The sequence below is a fragment of the Salmo salar genome, chromosome ssa26 (assembly GCF_905237065.1).
Source record: "Salmo salar chromosome ssa26, Ssal_v3.1, whole genome shotgun sequence".
NCBI lineage: Eukaryota > Metazoa > Chordata > Actinopteri > Salmoniformes > Salmonidae > Salmo > Salmo salar.
This window is the reverse complement of record NC_059467.1, coordinates 25,232,831-25,247,328: the sequence shown is the minus strand read 5'-3', so window position 1 is coordinate 25,247,328 and position 14,498 is coordinate 25,232,831. Positions and strand designations below refer to the sequence as shown.

At 41.7% G+C, this 14,498-nt stretch overlaps 1 protein-coding gene across 2 annotated transcripts in view; it reads right to left on the bottom strand.

Moving 5' to 3' along the window:
* Positions 1-14,498, bottom strand: part of LOC106587514 (synaptotagmin-7) — a 107,524-nt gene that overhangs the window by 91,917 nt on the left and 1,109 nt on the right. The window lies entirely within an intron of this gene.

Below are 14,498 nucleotides of genomic sequence, written 5' to 3'. Positions count from 1 at the left end.
CAGAAGTGCTCACAAGAATAATAAACCAACTAAAATTCAGAGAAATTAGGACATTTTGCCGGTCCTCACTTGTGAAAAGGCTATTTTAGGCTTAGGGGTTAGTTTAAAGGTTAAGGTTAGAATTGTGGTTAGTGGTTAGGTTTAGGGTTAGGTTTAGGGGTTAAGGTTAAGGTTAGGGAAAATAAGATTTTGAATGGGAATCAAGTGTTGGTCCCCAAAAAGTCCTCACAAGTATAGTAAGACATAGCTGAGTGTGTGTGTGTGTGTGAAGGGGTGGGGGGCACAGTGTGTGCATGGTGTGAGTTTGTTCTGTCAGACTGGTATTGGCAGGCTGAGTCTGTCTGTGGGAAGATCTGTCCCACCATCTGTTCCTGGCAATATGAATGTCTGTGGCTGTTTTTAAAATGCTTCCTCTACCATTCCAAGTCTTAAAATATTCCCCCATCTTTTCCTCTTTTGTTAAAAACTATTTTCTCTCTTCTTTCCATTTACTGTCCATATATCCATCCATCCATCAATCTATCCATCCCTCCATTAATCTATCCATCTATCCATCTATCCATCCATCCAGTATTTCCATTACTCAAAAGGTGACAATGGTATCGCATAGAGGAGAGTGTGATAATGCTGTGTGTAATGTGACTATGATAGGTGATATAGAAATTAGGCTTGGGCGGTATACAGTATATACTGTCTACCGAGATATTTGGAAAAAAGCCACAGGAAAACTATTTCTTTGAAGTCTTTCAATAAATTTGAACATTTGTAGCTGCCTTTTTAAGTTATAATACTGTTGTTAAGTTATAATACCGTAAATCCTGGAATGACAGAAGGACAGTATGACAATATGGAGATCTGGACAAGCCTAATAAAACTGATGAAGTTTGAAATGTGAGAAGGTGCATGTGTCTGTGGTGACCTCACTCCCCCACTGCCTCATCTCTCTCTGATGTTCATTCTGCTCCCCTGAGACACACACAGTCCGCCCCTTCCTCGTCCTCTATCCTGAGTGCCACCATGACTCACTGTTACACCTGTACTCGGTGGATTGACAGAAATTTCACACCAAAAACCACAAATCCTTGTATTATTCCTTCTTATAACACCCCCCCTCTCGATCTCGCTTTCTCTCACGATGAACTTATAGTAAATGCTATAATGTCTCATGTCTTCTACAAATGAGAATGAGCTCGTCAGGAACTCTAGTCCTCCTGCTAGTAGGATGCTTTAGGGAGGATGACTTCCTCGATCTTCCCATCTCCACCCAATACTGGATTAACCTGTGTCAAACACACTTCAAAGTCTTAACAGCTAGAGTCACTGTTGTCATGCATGTTACATGCCAATCTGAATTACTGAGCATGCATGCTTTAGTCCCATGCTCTACTTGGTAGAGTTACATGCTCAATGTCTGTGTATTTGAGGGAGGATGGTTATCTTCATCAAAGTGAGCTGCTACTGGATAGTCAGTATTCTTACACCTGATTGAGCTGCGGTGTTCAGTTATGCGTTATTTTAATAGTTTTGTTCCTTTGTCCTATGTAGGCTTTCCCACATGAATAGGTTATGAGATAGATGACTTCCTTTGTCATGCATGAGATGATAGACCTAACAGGAATTTTTAGACCTGTATGTGGGTGTCTGAAGAAGGATGTTTTTGGAGTGTTATAGTCTGGTCTATAAGCGTGGCTGCAATATTGGGGATAGCTTAGTGAGATCTGACCTGCCCCCTGAGCCCACTCAGACACACTTGACACATATTCCAAATGGGAACTACAAAAGTGGCTCATGCGCACAGTGTAATACGCAGACATTGAGCATGTTACTCTACCAAGGAGAGGAGGTAACATAGAGATCCTACTACAGAGGGAGGCCTACTGGATTTCCTATCTAAAAACATTGACCCCTAGTGGTGTGAATATTGACTTTGATCTCAGGCCCTTCTTATGAACAAATCTTCTTTATTCACTCTTCTTATGAACACGTCTTATAAATGAATATATTCTTTCTACAGCTTATCAGCGTACACCCAATATGTTCCCCCGTTGATGATACTTATTATGCATTATGGTTGAATCAAAAGATTACACGTAAAAAAAAAATATGAAATTGAAAACAATTAAATATATATATGTGAAATTAAATTAAACAATAATGTATTTTGATGCGAATATTATATATGATATCTAATTATGTTTCCATATGATAACACTAGCCTAATAATTTATATATGCTGTAAACTATTGTCTTTTAAAAGTTTCACTCAATTCATTCTAATCAAACAAATAATGGCACACCCCTCACTATTGTCATTGGTTGCACTAATTGCACTGTATGACTACATAACCTGGTTGAAGCATTCATGACATTACCCTGAAGAAGGTACATGGATGCTGAAACGTTGGTGTTTATCCCAATAAATTACTGGGAGTTTATATACAGTACCAGTCAAAAGTTTGGACACACCTACTCATTCAAGGGTTTTTCTTTATTTAAAAAAATGTCTACATTGTAGAATAATAGTGATGACATCAAAACTATGAAATAACACAAGGCATCATGTAGTAACCAAAAAAGTATTAAACAAATCAAAATATAGTTGAGGTCAGAAGTTTACATACACTTTAGCCAAATACATTTAAACTCAGTTTTTCACAATTCCTGACATTTAATCCTAGTAAAAATTCCCTGTCTTAGGTCACTTAAGATCACCACTTTATTTTAAGAATGTGAAATGTCAGAATAATAGTAAAGAGAATGAATGTTTGGCTGTCGGTTTTCTTGTTTTTTGTATCGTGTTCTTACGTAATTAAATATTCATGATGAACACTAACTCCGCTGCACCTTGGTCTACTCTCTCTCACGACAGCCGTTACATGTATTTCAAGGCCTACCTTCAAACTCAGTGCCTCTTTGCTTGACATCATGGGAAAATTAAAAGAAATCAGCCAAGACCTCAGAAAAAAATGTGTAGACCTCCATAAGTCTGGTTCATTCTTGGGAGCAACTTCCAAATGCCTGAAGGTACCACATTCATCTGTACAAACAATAGGACGCAAGTATAAACACCATGGGACCACGCAGCCGTCATACCGCTCAGGACGGAGACGCCTTCTCTCTCCTAGAGATGAACGTACTTTGGTGCGAAAAGTGCAAATCAATCCCAGAACAACAGCAAAGGACCTTGTGAAGATGCTGGAGGAAACAGGTACAAAAGTATCTATATCCACAGTAAAACGAGTCCTATATCGACATAACCTGAAAGGCCGCTCAGCAAGGAAGAAGCCACTGCTCCAAAACCGCCATAAAAAAGCCAGAATACGGTTTGCAACTGCACATGGGGACAAAGATCATACTTTTTGGAGAAATGTCCTCTGGTCTGATGAAACAAAAATAGAACTGTTCGGCCATAATGACAATCGTTATGTTCGGAGTAAAAAGGGGGACGCTTGCAAGCTGAAGAACACCATCCCAAACGTGAAGCACGGGGGTGGCAGCATCATGTTGTGGGGTGCTTTGCTGCAGGAGGGACTGGTGCACTTCACAAAATAGATGGCATCATGATGAAGTAAAATTATGTGGATATATTGAAGCAACATTTTAAGACATCAGTCAGGAAGTTAAAGCTTGGTCTCAAATGGGTCTTCCAAATGGACAATGACCCCAAGCATACTTCCCTCATTAAAATGCAAATCAATTTATAACATTTTTGACATGCGTTTTTCTGGATTTTTATGTTGTTATTCTGTCTCTCACTGTTCAAATAAACCTACCAATAAAATTATAGACTGATCATTTCTTTATCAGTGGGCAAACGTACAAAATCAGCAGGGGATCAAATACTTTTTTCCCTCACTGTATGCATCTACTTGTGAATAATCATGAGACAAAAACACAGGGAGGCAGTGGTGGCAAGGGGAAGAGCAAGCAGGAGAGGCCAAACTGAGGACAAGAGGGTCACTGGGGGAAGAGAGGAGAGATGGTGACTTGAGTCGTGCACATAAGAGACACCACCGTCTCTAGTGAACCAGAGTGTTATGTAATAGTAGAGACACACGTGTGTAAGCATACGCCCATCCTAATGCACCTACTTACACGCACGCACGAACACACATGTATACCTCTCTCCTTCCCTCCTGAATCTAAATTCCCTTCAATCCAAGTCAGGCTCCGTCTTGGTTAATCAATGTGACGGTTTACTGAGGCTGTGTGGGACAATGTCTGATCCAGGCAAAACACCATTCCATGCCCTGCTTCCCATCCATGCTTTTCTCACTTTCTGTCTCTCTCAAATCATATTGCCCTAGTATCACAAGTCTCACTTCTTGATCTATTTGCCAGTCTGATTTCCCGTCTTTCTGTCTCATCTTTGTCTTTTGTGTAAAAACAAACAGAACCACATCTTATCCAATCCTGCCTTCCAGTCTCTGTACTCCCTGAGTCTGTATGATAGTGAGAGGAACTGATCTCTGTGCCTTCCCCCATTACACACCAGAGTTATACCACCGCTGGATAAAAATACATTCATTTCAGATGGCTATTATTGCCAGCACCTGACTAATAGCTGCTTTTTCCTCCCTCCATCTCTCTCTCTCTCTCTCCTCTCCCTCTTTTTAGCTCCTCCTCCCTCTCCTCATATAAAACACTGATAAGCCAGATGATTGGAGCTCATTATTTCTCCTTTTAAGAAATGTAATATTAACAAGACATTTGACAAAGGATCTGGATACTGGTATTAATAGGCAATTACCTCAGACGTTTACAAACTGCTGGGATGGAAAAAGCTCCTCAGCATGACTGACCAATGTGTGTGCATCCATCTCCCCATTTGTCCCCTCCCTCCCTACTGTCTCCCTCCCTCCTTCCCTACTGTCTCCCTCCCTCCATGCCTACTGTCTCCCTCCCTCCCTCCATGCCTACTGTCTCCCTCCCTCCCTCCATGCCTACTGTCTCCCTCCCTCCCTCCATGCCTACTGTCTCCCTCCCTCACCGTCTGTCCTCTGTGTCTGGCCCTGACAGAGTCATGGTGCTACAATCTGTCAGAACATCTCTTATCCACAGAACGGATGATAGAACTAGAGTGATGCCATGGCAAACTCCCAGATCACTAAAGACAGTAGAGTGAAACCATTTCACTGTCCTCCACTATCAACGATCCAGCCCACATGAGACAAGGGGCACTAGACAGACATTACAGACACCCTGCAGCCAAGCTATCACAGATTCCATTCACACTAGAACACATCAGGTAAAGGTCATAAAAAGGGCATGAAGTGTATCTGCAGTACAGGCGGTTATGTGAGTAGTCCATGTCCAAAAACACAGAGACTTTGTGAATATAGCTAGATCTAAGCTGATAATTCATGTATTGTATATATGCATAATGACCACAATGCTTTGAGAGGAGTGGCAGTTTGTTTTCCAGTGAAGAAGTATTACCCCTGATCTAACTTATCTAACATGGGAGACCTGAACACGTTAGATAAACGTCCTGGCATCTAACACAATACCTCTGACCTTCTTCCAGAGTTTGGATTATTGCTCTGCTATGACAGAGCCACCCTGCAGGAATACTAATAAACAGGATGGATAAAGGTGAAAAACCCTCCATCAATTACATAACATTTTAGATACAGTTGAAGTCGGAAGTTTACATACACTTAGGTTGGAGTCATTAAAACTCATTTTTCAACCACTCCACAAATTTATTGTAAACAAACTATAGTTTTGGCAAGTCGGTTAGGACATCTACTTTGTGCATGACAAGTAATTTTTAGAAACAAGTGTTTACAGACAGATTATTTCACTTATAATTCACTGTATCACAATTCCAGTGGGTCAGAAGTTTACATACACTAAGTTGACTGTACTTTTAACCTCTATGGGCTAGGTGGGACGCTTGCGTCCCACCTACTCAACAGCCAGTGTAATCCCGTGGCGCGTTATTCAAATTCCTCAAAAATGCAAAAACTTCAATTTTTCAAACATATGACTATTTTACACCATTTTAACCTGTTGGGGATAGGGGGCAGTATTTACACGGACGGATAAAAAACGTACCCGATTTAATCTGGTTACTACTCCTGCCCAGTAACTAGAAAATGCATATAATTATTGGCTTTGGATAGAAAACACCCTAAAGTTTCTAAAACTGTTTGAATGGTGTCTGTGAGTATAACAGAACTCATATGGCAGGCCAAAACCTGAGAAGATTCCACTTCAATAAAAAGAGCCAAGATGAAACACAATTTGTCAGACAGGCCACTTCCTGCATGGAATCTTCTCAGGTTTTGGCCTGCCATATGAGTTCTGTTATACTCACAGACACCATTCAAACAGTTTTAGAAACTTTAGGGTGTTTTCTATCCAAAGTCAATAATTATATGCATATTCTAGTTACTGGGCAGGAGTAGTAACCAGATTAAATCGGGTACGTTTTTTATCCGGCCGTGTCAATACTGCCCCCTAGCCCTAACAGGTTAAACAGCTTGGAAAATTCCCGAAAATGAGGTCATGGCTTTAGAAGCTTCTAGTAGGCAAATTGACATAATTTGAGGTGTACCTGTGGATCCATTTCAAGGCCTACCTTCAAACTCAGTGACTCTTTGCTTGACACCATGGGAAAATCAAAATAAATCAGCAAGACCTCAGAAAAAAATGTAGACCTCCACAAGTCTGGTTCATCCTTGGGAGCAATTTCCAAAAGCCTGAAGGTACCACGTTCATCTGTACAAAGAATAGTATAAACACCATGGGACCATGCAGCCATCATACCACTCAGGAAGGAGACGCGTTTTGTCTCCTAGAGATGAACGTATTTTGGTGCGAAAAGTGCAAATCAATCCCAGAACAACAGTAAAGGACCTTGTGAAGATGCTGGAGGAAACAGGCACAAAAATATCTATATCCACAGTAAAACGAGTCCTATATCGACATAACCTGAAAGGCCGCTCAGCAAGGAAGAAGCCACTGCTCTAAAATCGCCATAAAAAAGCCAGACTACGGTTTGCAAATGCACATGGGGGCAAAGATCATACTTTTTTGAGAAATGTCCTCTGGTCTGATGAAACAAAAATAGAACTGTTTGGCCTTAATTAATGACCATCGCTATGTTTGGAGGAAAAAGGGGGAGGCTTGCAAGCCGAAGAACACCATCCCAAACGTGAAGCACGGGGTGGCAGCATCATGTTGCGGGGTGCTTTGCTGCAGGCGGGACTGGTGCACTTAATTGATGGCATCCTGATGAAGTAAAATTATGTGGATATATTGAAGCAACATCTCAAGACATCAGTCAGGAAGTTAAAGCTTGGTTGCAAATGGGTCTTCCAAATGGACAATGACCCAAAGCATACTTCCAAAGTTGTGGCAAAATGGCTTAAGGACAACAAAGTCAAGGTATTGGAGTGGCCATCACAAATCCCTGACCTCAAACCTATAGAAAAAGTGTGGGCAGAACTGAAAAAGCGTGTGCGAGCATGGAGGCCTACAAACCTGACTCAGTTACACTAGCTCTGTCAGGAGGAATGGGCCAAAATTCACCCAACTTATTGTGGGAAGCTTGTGGAAGGCTACACGAAACATTTGGCCCAAGTTAAACAATTAAAGGCAATGCTACCAAATACTAATTGAGTGTATGTAAATTTCTGACCCACTGGGAATGTGATGAAAGAAATAAAAGCTGAAATAAATCACTCTCTACTATTATTCTGACATTTCACATTCTTAAAATAAAGTGGTGATCCTAACTAGAGGTCGGCCGATTATGATTTTTCAATGCCGATACCGATACCAATTATTGGAGGGCCAAAAACCAGCCGATACCGATTAATCGGCCGATTTTTCCCATTTATTTGTAATAATGACAATTACAACAATACTGAATGAACACTGATTTTAACTTAATATAATACATCAATAAAATCAATTTAGCCTCAAATAAATAATGAAACATGTTCAATTTGGTTTAAATAATGCAAAAACAAAGTGTTGGAGAAGAAAGTAAAAGTGCAATATGTGCCATGTAAGAACGCTAACGTTTAAGTTCCTTGCTCAGAACATGAGAACATATGAAAGCTGGTGGTTCCTTTTAACATGAGTCTTCAATATTCCCAGGTAAGAAGTTTTAGGTTGTAGTTATTATATTATTATAGGAATTATAGGACTATTTCTCTCTATACCATTTGTATTTCATATACCTTTGACTATTGGATGTTCTTATAGGCACTTTAGTATTGCCAGTGTAACAGTATAGCTTCCGTCCCTCTCCTCGCTCCTACCTGGGCTCGAACCAGGAACACATCGACAACAGCCCCCCTCGAAGCAGCGTTACCCATGCAGAGCAAGGGGAACAACTACTCCAAGTCTCAGAGCGAGTGACGTTTAAAACGCTATTAGCGCGCACCCGGCTAACTAGCTAGCCATTTCACATCAGTTATACCAGCCTAATCTTGGTATAACTAATCTTGCTGTTTGAATGAATGCTTACGAGCCTGCTGGTGCCTACCACCGCTCAGTCAGACTGCTCTATAAAATCATAGACTTAATTATAATATAACAAACACACAGAAATACGAGCCTTTGGTCATTAATATGGTCGAATCCGGAAACTAGAACCGTTCCGTATTTTATCTAACGGGTGGCATCCCTAAGTCTAAATATTCCTGTTACATTGCACAACCTTCAATGTTATGTCATAATTACGTAAAATTCTGGGAAATTAGTTCGCAACGAGCCAGGCGGCCCAAACTGTTGCATATACCCTGACTCTGCGTGCAATGAACGCAAGAGAAGTGACACAATTTCACCTGGTTAATATTGCCTGCTAACCTGGATTTCTTTTAGCTAAATATGCAGGTTTAAAAATATATACTTGTGTATTGATTTTAAGAAAGACATTGATGTTTATGGTTAGGTACACGTTGGAGCAATGACAGTCCTTTTTCACGAATGCGCACCACATCGATTATATGCAATGCAGGACAGGCTAGATAAACTAGTAATATCATCAACCATGTGTAGTTAACTAGTGATTATGATTGATTGATTGTTTTTTATAAGATAAGTTTAATGCTAGCTAGCAACTTACCTTGGCTTCTTACTGCATTTGCGTAACAGGCAGGCTCCTCGTGGAGTGCAATGTAAAGCAGGTGGTTAGAGTGTTGAACTAGTTAACCGTAAGGTTGCAAGATTGAATCCCCAAGCTGACAAGGTAAAAATCTGTCGTTCTGCCCCTGAACAACCCACTGTTCCTAGGCCGTCATTGAAAATAAGAATGTGTTCTTAACTGACTTGCCTAGTTAAATAAAGGTGTAAAAATATCGGCGTCCAAAAATACCGATTACCGATTGTTATGAAAACTTGAAATCGGCCCTAATTAATCGGCCATTCCGATTAATCAGTCGACCTCTAATCCTAACTGACCTAAGACAGGGAATTTTTACTAGGATTAAATGTCAGGAATTGTGAAAAACTGAGTTTAAATGTATTTGGCTAAGGTGTATGTAAACTTCGAACTTCAACTGTATACCATAAATATGACATTTATCATAGCATTATTAATGTTATGTTTGGATTTTGGCTGCCAGCAGGCTCAAGATTCTGAAATCACTGAGAAACCTTCTATACTTTTTTCCTTGGCTTTGTGACCTCTCTAAATAGTGGTAGGAATTTCATCAGACAATATTTATCACTGTGTTGAGCTTCCACCTAACCCCACTGATCAAAACCTACAACCCCCTAAAACAGATTTTCCAGGGAAAGGCCATTGGTTGTGGCGGTTGAAGAATTCCAGACGACATGTAGTTATTGCTGTTGTCTGATAAGCGAGTTAGGACTCAGATGTGGTCTAATCTTTACCTAGGGCTGAGATTAACCAGAGTCAATAGCTCCAGTGTGTGCCGATGTCAGATCACCTGCCACTGCAGGGATCCCCCACAGCACAGCACAGGCTGCCTGTCAGGGAACCATTCCTGATGGGAAATAGATTCCCTGCTGGGAGATGGATTGGTAGAAACCATTCCAGAGTGGAATTAAGACATGCTGGACATTCTGGATTCCATAGCCTTGTAGTCTTCTGTGAAGGCCAACATTTTGGATGTACTGTATGTGATTTACTAATAACAGAGGGACAGACATCTGTATTGGAAAGGATTGCTGTGCAATAAACACACCATCATCTAACTGTCATATTGGCCATCCAGTGTGTGGTGCAATTTGTCAGCATTGTGCTACATTTAATCAACTTTCAAAAAAGATTATTTGACTGTTCATGATATTCAGGCCTACCTGTGTCCTGTTGTTCTTTCCCCCACTTGTTATAGATAGAATTATACGATTAGAAAATATATTATAATACATCTATAGGCAAACATGAATTATGCCAACAACCATCTATGAAACCTGCCAGTAAAACACTTGTCTTATATAGACCTTTCGCCCCACCCGAGAAAGGGAAAGGGAGACAGAACATTCCCTGACTATGTGTATTTTCACACATCCACTGCAGTGCCAGTGGCCTTGTGAGGAGAGGAAAAGCTGCCTACACTTATCGCTGTAATAAAATAGTGAGATTCTGCCAAAACTGCTAGGGGCACGAAGTATTTCAAACACCTGACAAAGCTTTTTCACACAATCTGAGTCTTAGTCTGGCTTTTTTATGGCGGTTTTGGAGCAGTGGCTTCTTCCTTGCTGAGCGGCCTTTCAGGGTATGTCGATATAGGACTCGTTTTCCTATGGCTATAGATACTTTTGTACCTGTTTCCTCCAGCATCTTCACAAGGTCCTTTTACTGTTGTTCTGGGATTGATTTGCACTTGTCGCACCAAAGTATGTTAATCTCTACGAGACAGAACGCGTCTCCTTCCTGAGCAGTATGACAGCTGCGCGGTCTCATGGTGTTTATACTTGCGTACTATTGTTTGTACAGATGAACGTGGTACCTTCAGGAATTTGGAAATTGCTCCCAAGGATGAACCAGACTTGTGGAGGTCTACAATTTGTTTTCTGAGGTCTTGGCTGATTTCTTTTGATTTTCCCAAGATGTCAAGCAAAGAGGCACCGAGTTTGAAGGTAGGCCTTGAAATACATCCACAGGTACACCTCCAATTGACTCAAATGATGTCAATTAGCCTATCAGAAGCTTCTAAAGCCATGACATCATTTTCTGGAATTTTCCAAGCTGTTTAAAGGCACAGTCAACTTAGTGTATGTAATCTTCTGACCCACTGGAACTTCTGACCCACAGTGAAATAATCTGTCTTTAAACAGTTGTTGGAAAAATTACTTGTGTCATGCACAAAGTAGATGTCCTAACCGACTTGCCAAAACTATTGTTTGTTAACAAGAAATTTGTAGAGTGGTTGAAAAACTAGTTTTAATGACTCCAACCTAAGCGTATGTAAACTTCCGACTTCAACTGTATATACTGTATGCTATAATATGTATTGCATCTTATCCTATGCCGCTCTGTCATTGTTTATACATATATTTACATATTCTTATTCCATTCCTTACTTTGATTTGTGTGCAATAGGTATTTGTTTTGGAATTGTTAGATATTACTTGATAGATATTGCTGCACTGTCGGAACCAGAAGCACAAGCATTTCGCTACACTCGCAATAACATCTGCTAACCATGTGTGTGACCAATAACATTTGATTTTATTTTATTTGAAATCACCATTTTTGTCAACAATTTTTCAGTGAGAATCGCTATTGGCTCATTGACTTGTTGCTAGAAGTGGCTAGATTACGTTTTGCCATTGCCGTGACAACGTCTCAGCACCAATTTGCTTTGCTGGAGCACAACTGAGGTCCCTGACATAGCATTTTTGCCCACTCTCCTGCCGCTCACCCCCTCTGCTTGTGCTTCTCCGCCTGTATGTTGCGGTGACTTCTGTTGCACAGACAGCTTCTCCCACTTTAGTTTTTTAGTAGGAAAAGTTGGTAAATGCAACGAAACCGTAGAAATCCTTGATGTCAAAACTCCCCAAAGGCAGTCTGAAAAGTAGCTGAATTTCACACTAGCCTCTTTACCAATAAAAGTCGCTGGAGAGTTCTGAAAACTTGCTAAATATAGCGTCAAAGTGGGGGGGTGGTACTCTTTCCCTGGTCCAGTCAGTGTGCCCCCTCCGCAAAATCCTGCTGACATAGGGCCTCCCGAGTGGCGTAGTGGTCTAAGGCAATGTGCCACTAGAGATCCTGGTTCGAGTCCAGGCTCTGTTGCAGCCAGCCGCGACCAGGAGACCCATGGGGCGGCGCACAATTGGCTCAGCTTCGTCCGGGTTAGGGGAGGGTTTGGCCGGCAGGGATGTCCTTGTCCCATTGCACTCTAGCGACTTCTGTGGCGGGCTGGGCGCAATGCACGCTGACATGGTCACCAGGTGTATGGTGTTTCTTCCAACACATTGGTGCGGCTGGCTTCCGGGTTAAGCGAACAGTTCGGCTTGACTGGTTTGTGTTTTGGAGGACGCACGGCTCTCGTCCTTTTTCCTCTCCTGAGTCCATACGGGAGTTGCAGCGGATGGGACAAGACTGTAACTACCAATTGGATGGATACCACGAAAAATTGGTTAAAAAAATTATAATCTAAATCCCGCTGACATCCTTTTATAAATAATTATGATAACACATGGGTTTAAAAATGAAGTGTAGTAATTAATTTAACATCTGAAACATTTAAAAACAGGACAAATCTGAGGGGGCACATGCCCGTTTGCCCCCTATGGGCATGATGCCTCTGAAAGCTAACATTCTTGTTTCACAGAGCAACTATAATACACTACATGGCCAAAAGTATGGGGACACCCCTTCAAATTAGTGGATTCAGCTATATCAGCCACACCCGTTGCTGACAGGTGTATAAAATCAAGCACACACCATGCAATCTCCTTAGACAAACATTGGCAGTAGAATGGCCCGTAATAAAGAGCAAGGTGACTTTCAACGTGGCACCGTCATAGGATGACACCTTTCCAACAAGTCAGTTTGTCAAATTTCTGCCATGCTAGAGCTGCCCCGGTCAACTGTAAGTGCTGTTATTGTGAAAGTCTAGGAGCAACAACGGCTCAGCCCCGAAGTGGTAGGCCACACAAGCTCACAGAACAGGACCGCCGAGTGCTGAAGCGCGTAGCGCATAAAAATGGTCTGTCCTCGGTTACAACACTCACTACCGAGTTCCAAACTGCCTCTGGAAGCAACGTCAGCACAAGGCTGTTTATCAGGAGCTTCATGAATGGGTTTCCATGGCCGAGCAGCTGCACACAAGTCTAAGATTACCATGCGCAATGCCAAGCTTCGGCTGGAGTGGTGTGAAGCTCTCCGCCATTGGACTCGGGAGCAGTGGAAATGCGTTCTCTGAAGTAATGAATCACGCTTCACCATCTGGCACTCCGACGGACAAATCTGGGTTTGGCGGATGCCAGGAGAATGCTACCTGCCCCAATGCATAGTGCCAACTGTAAAGTTTGGTGGAGGAGGTATAATGGTCTGGGACTGTTTTTCATGGTTCGGGCTAGGCAACTTAGTTCCAGTGAAGGGAAATCTTAACGCTACAACATACAATGACATTCTAGACAATTCTGTGCTTCCAACTTTGTGGCAACAGTTTGGGGAAGGACCTTTCCTGTTTCAGAATGAAAATGCCCCCGTCACAAAGCGAGGTCCATACAGAAATGGTTTGTCGAGATCGGTGTGGAAGAACTTGACTGGCCTGCCCAGAGCCCTGATCTCATCCCCATCGAACACCTTCGGGATGAATTGGAACGCAGACTGCGAGCCAGGCCTAATCGCCCAACATCAGTGCCAACCTCACTAATGCTCTTGTGTCTGAATAGAAGCAAGTTCCTACAGCAATGTTCCAACATCTAGTGGAAAGCCTTCCCAGAAGAATGAAGGCTGTTATGGCAGCAAAGGGGGGGACCAAATCCAGATTAATTCCCATGACTTTGGAATGAGATGTTTGACAAACAGGTGCCCACATACTTTTGGCCATGTAGTGTAGGAACTTTTTGGAAGGCTTGATGAAAAAGTAAATAAGCCAGTAATTCTAGAATGGATGATGGAAAATGAACAGATCTCACATTTTCTGTGTTCATGAAAGTTTGCAATTTGCTTTTGCTATATTATGTGGATAGATTTAGGTCATTTTATAGAGTACAGTCTTCAGAAACCCACTTGTTCCAGACACCATCCTCTCTGCAAATGACCCTCAATATAAAGGCCTATTTTGCAAGTGATCTGTCACAAAAGGGATGTTCAAAGGGACACAGTGTTTATAGAACTAGGCCTTCTTATTTATCCAGACTACAGCCAAAAATATTTATTGGAACTGGGTGATTTATTGGAAGTGCATTTTTCACTGCCATAATGAGGCCATGAATGAATAAAGCTGAAAGCATTTCACGTTTCACTGACAGTCTTCACAGAGGATCATTCAGTTCACACATTTCTCTCCCTGAGCAGCAGGTGTTTGCTGTGAAGATGTGTAGCCTACTGCTGG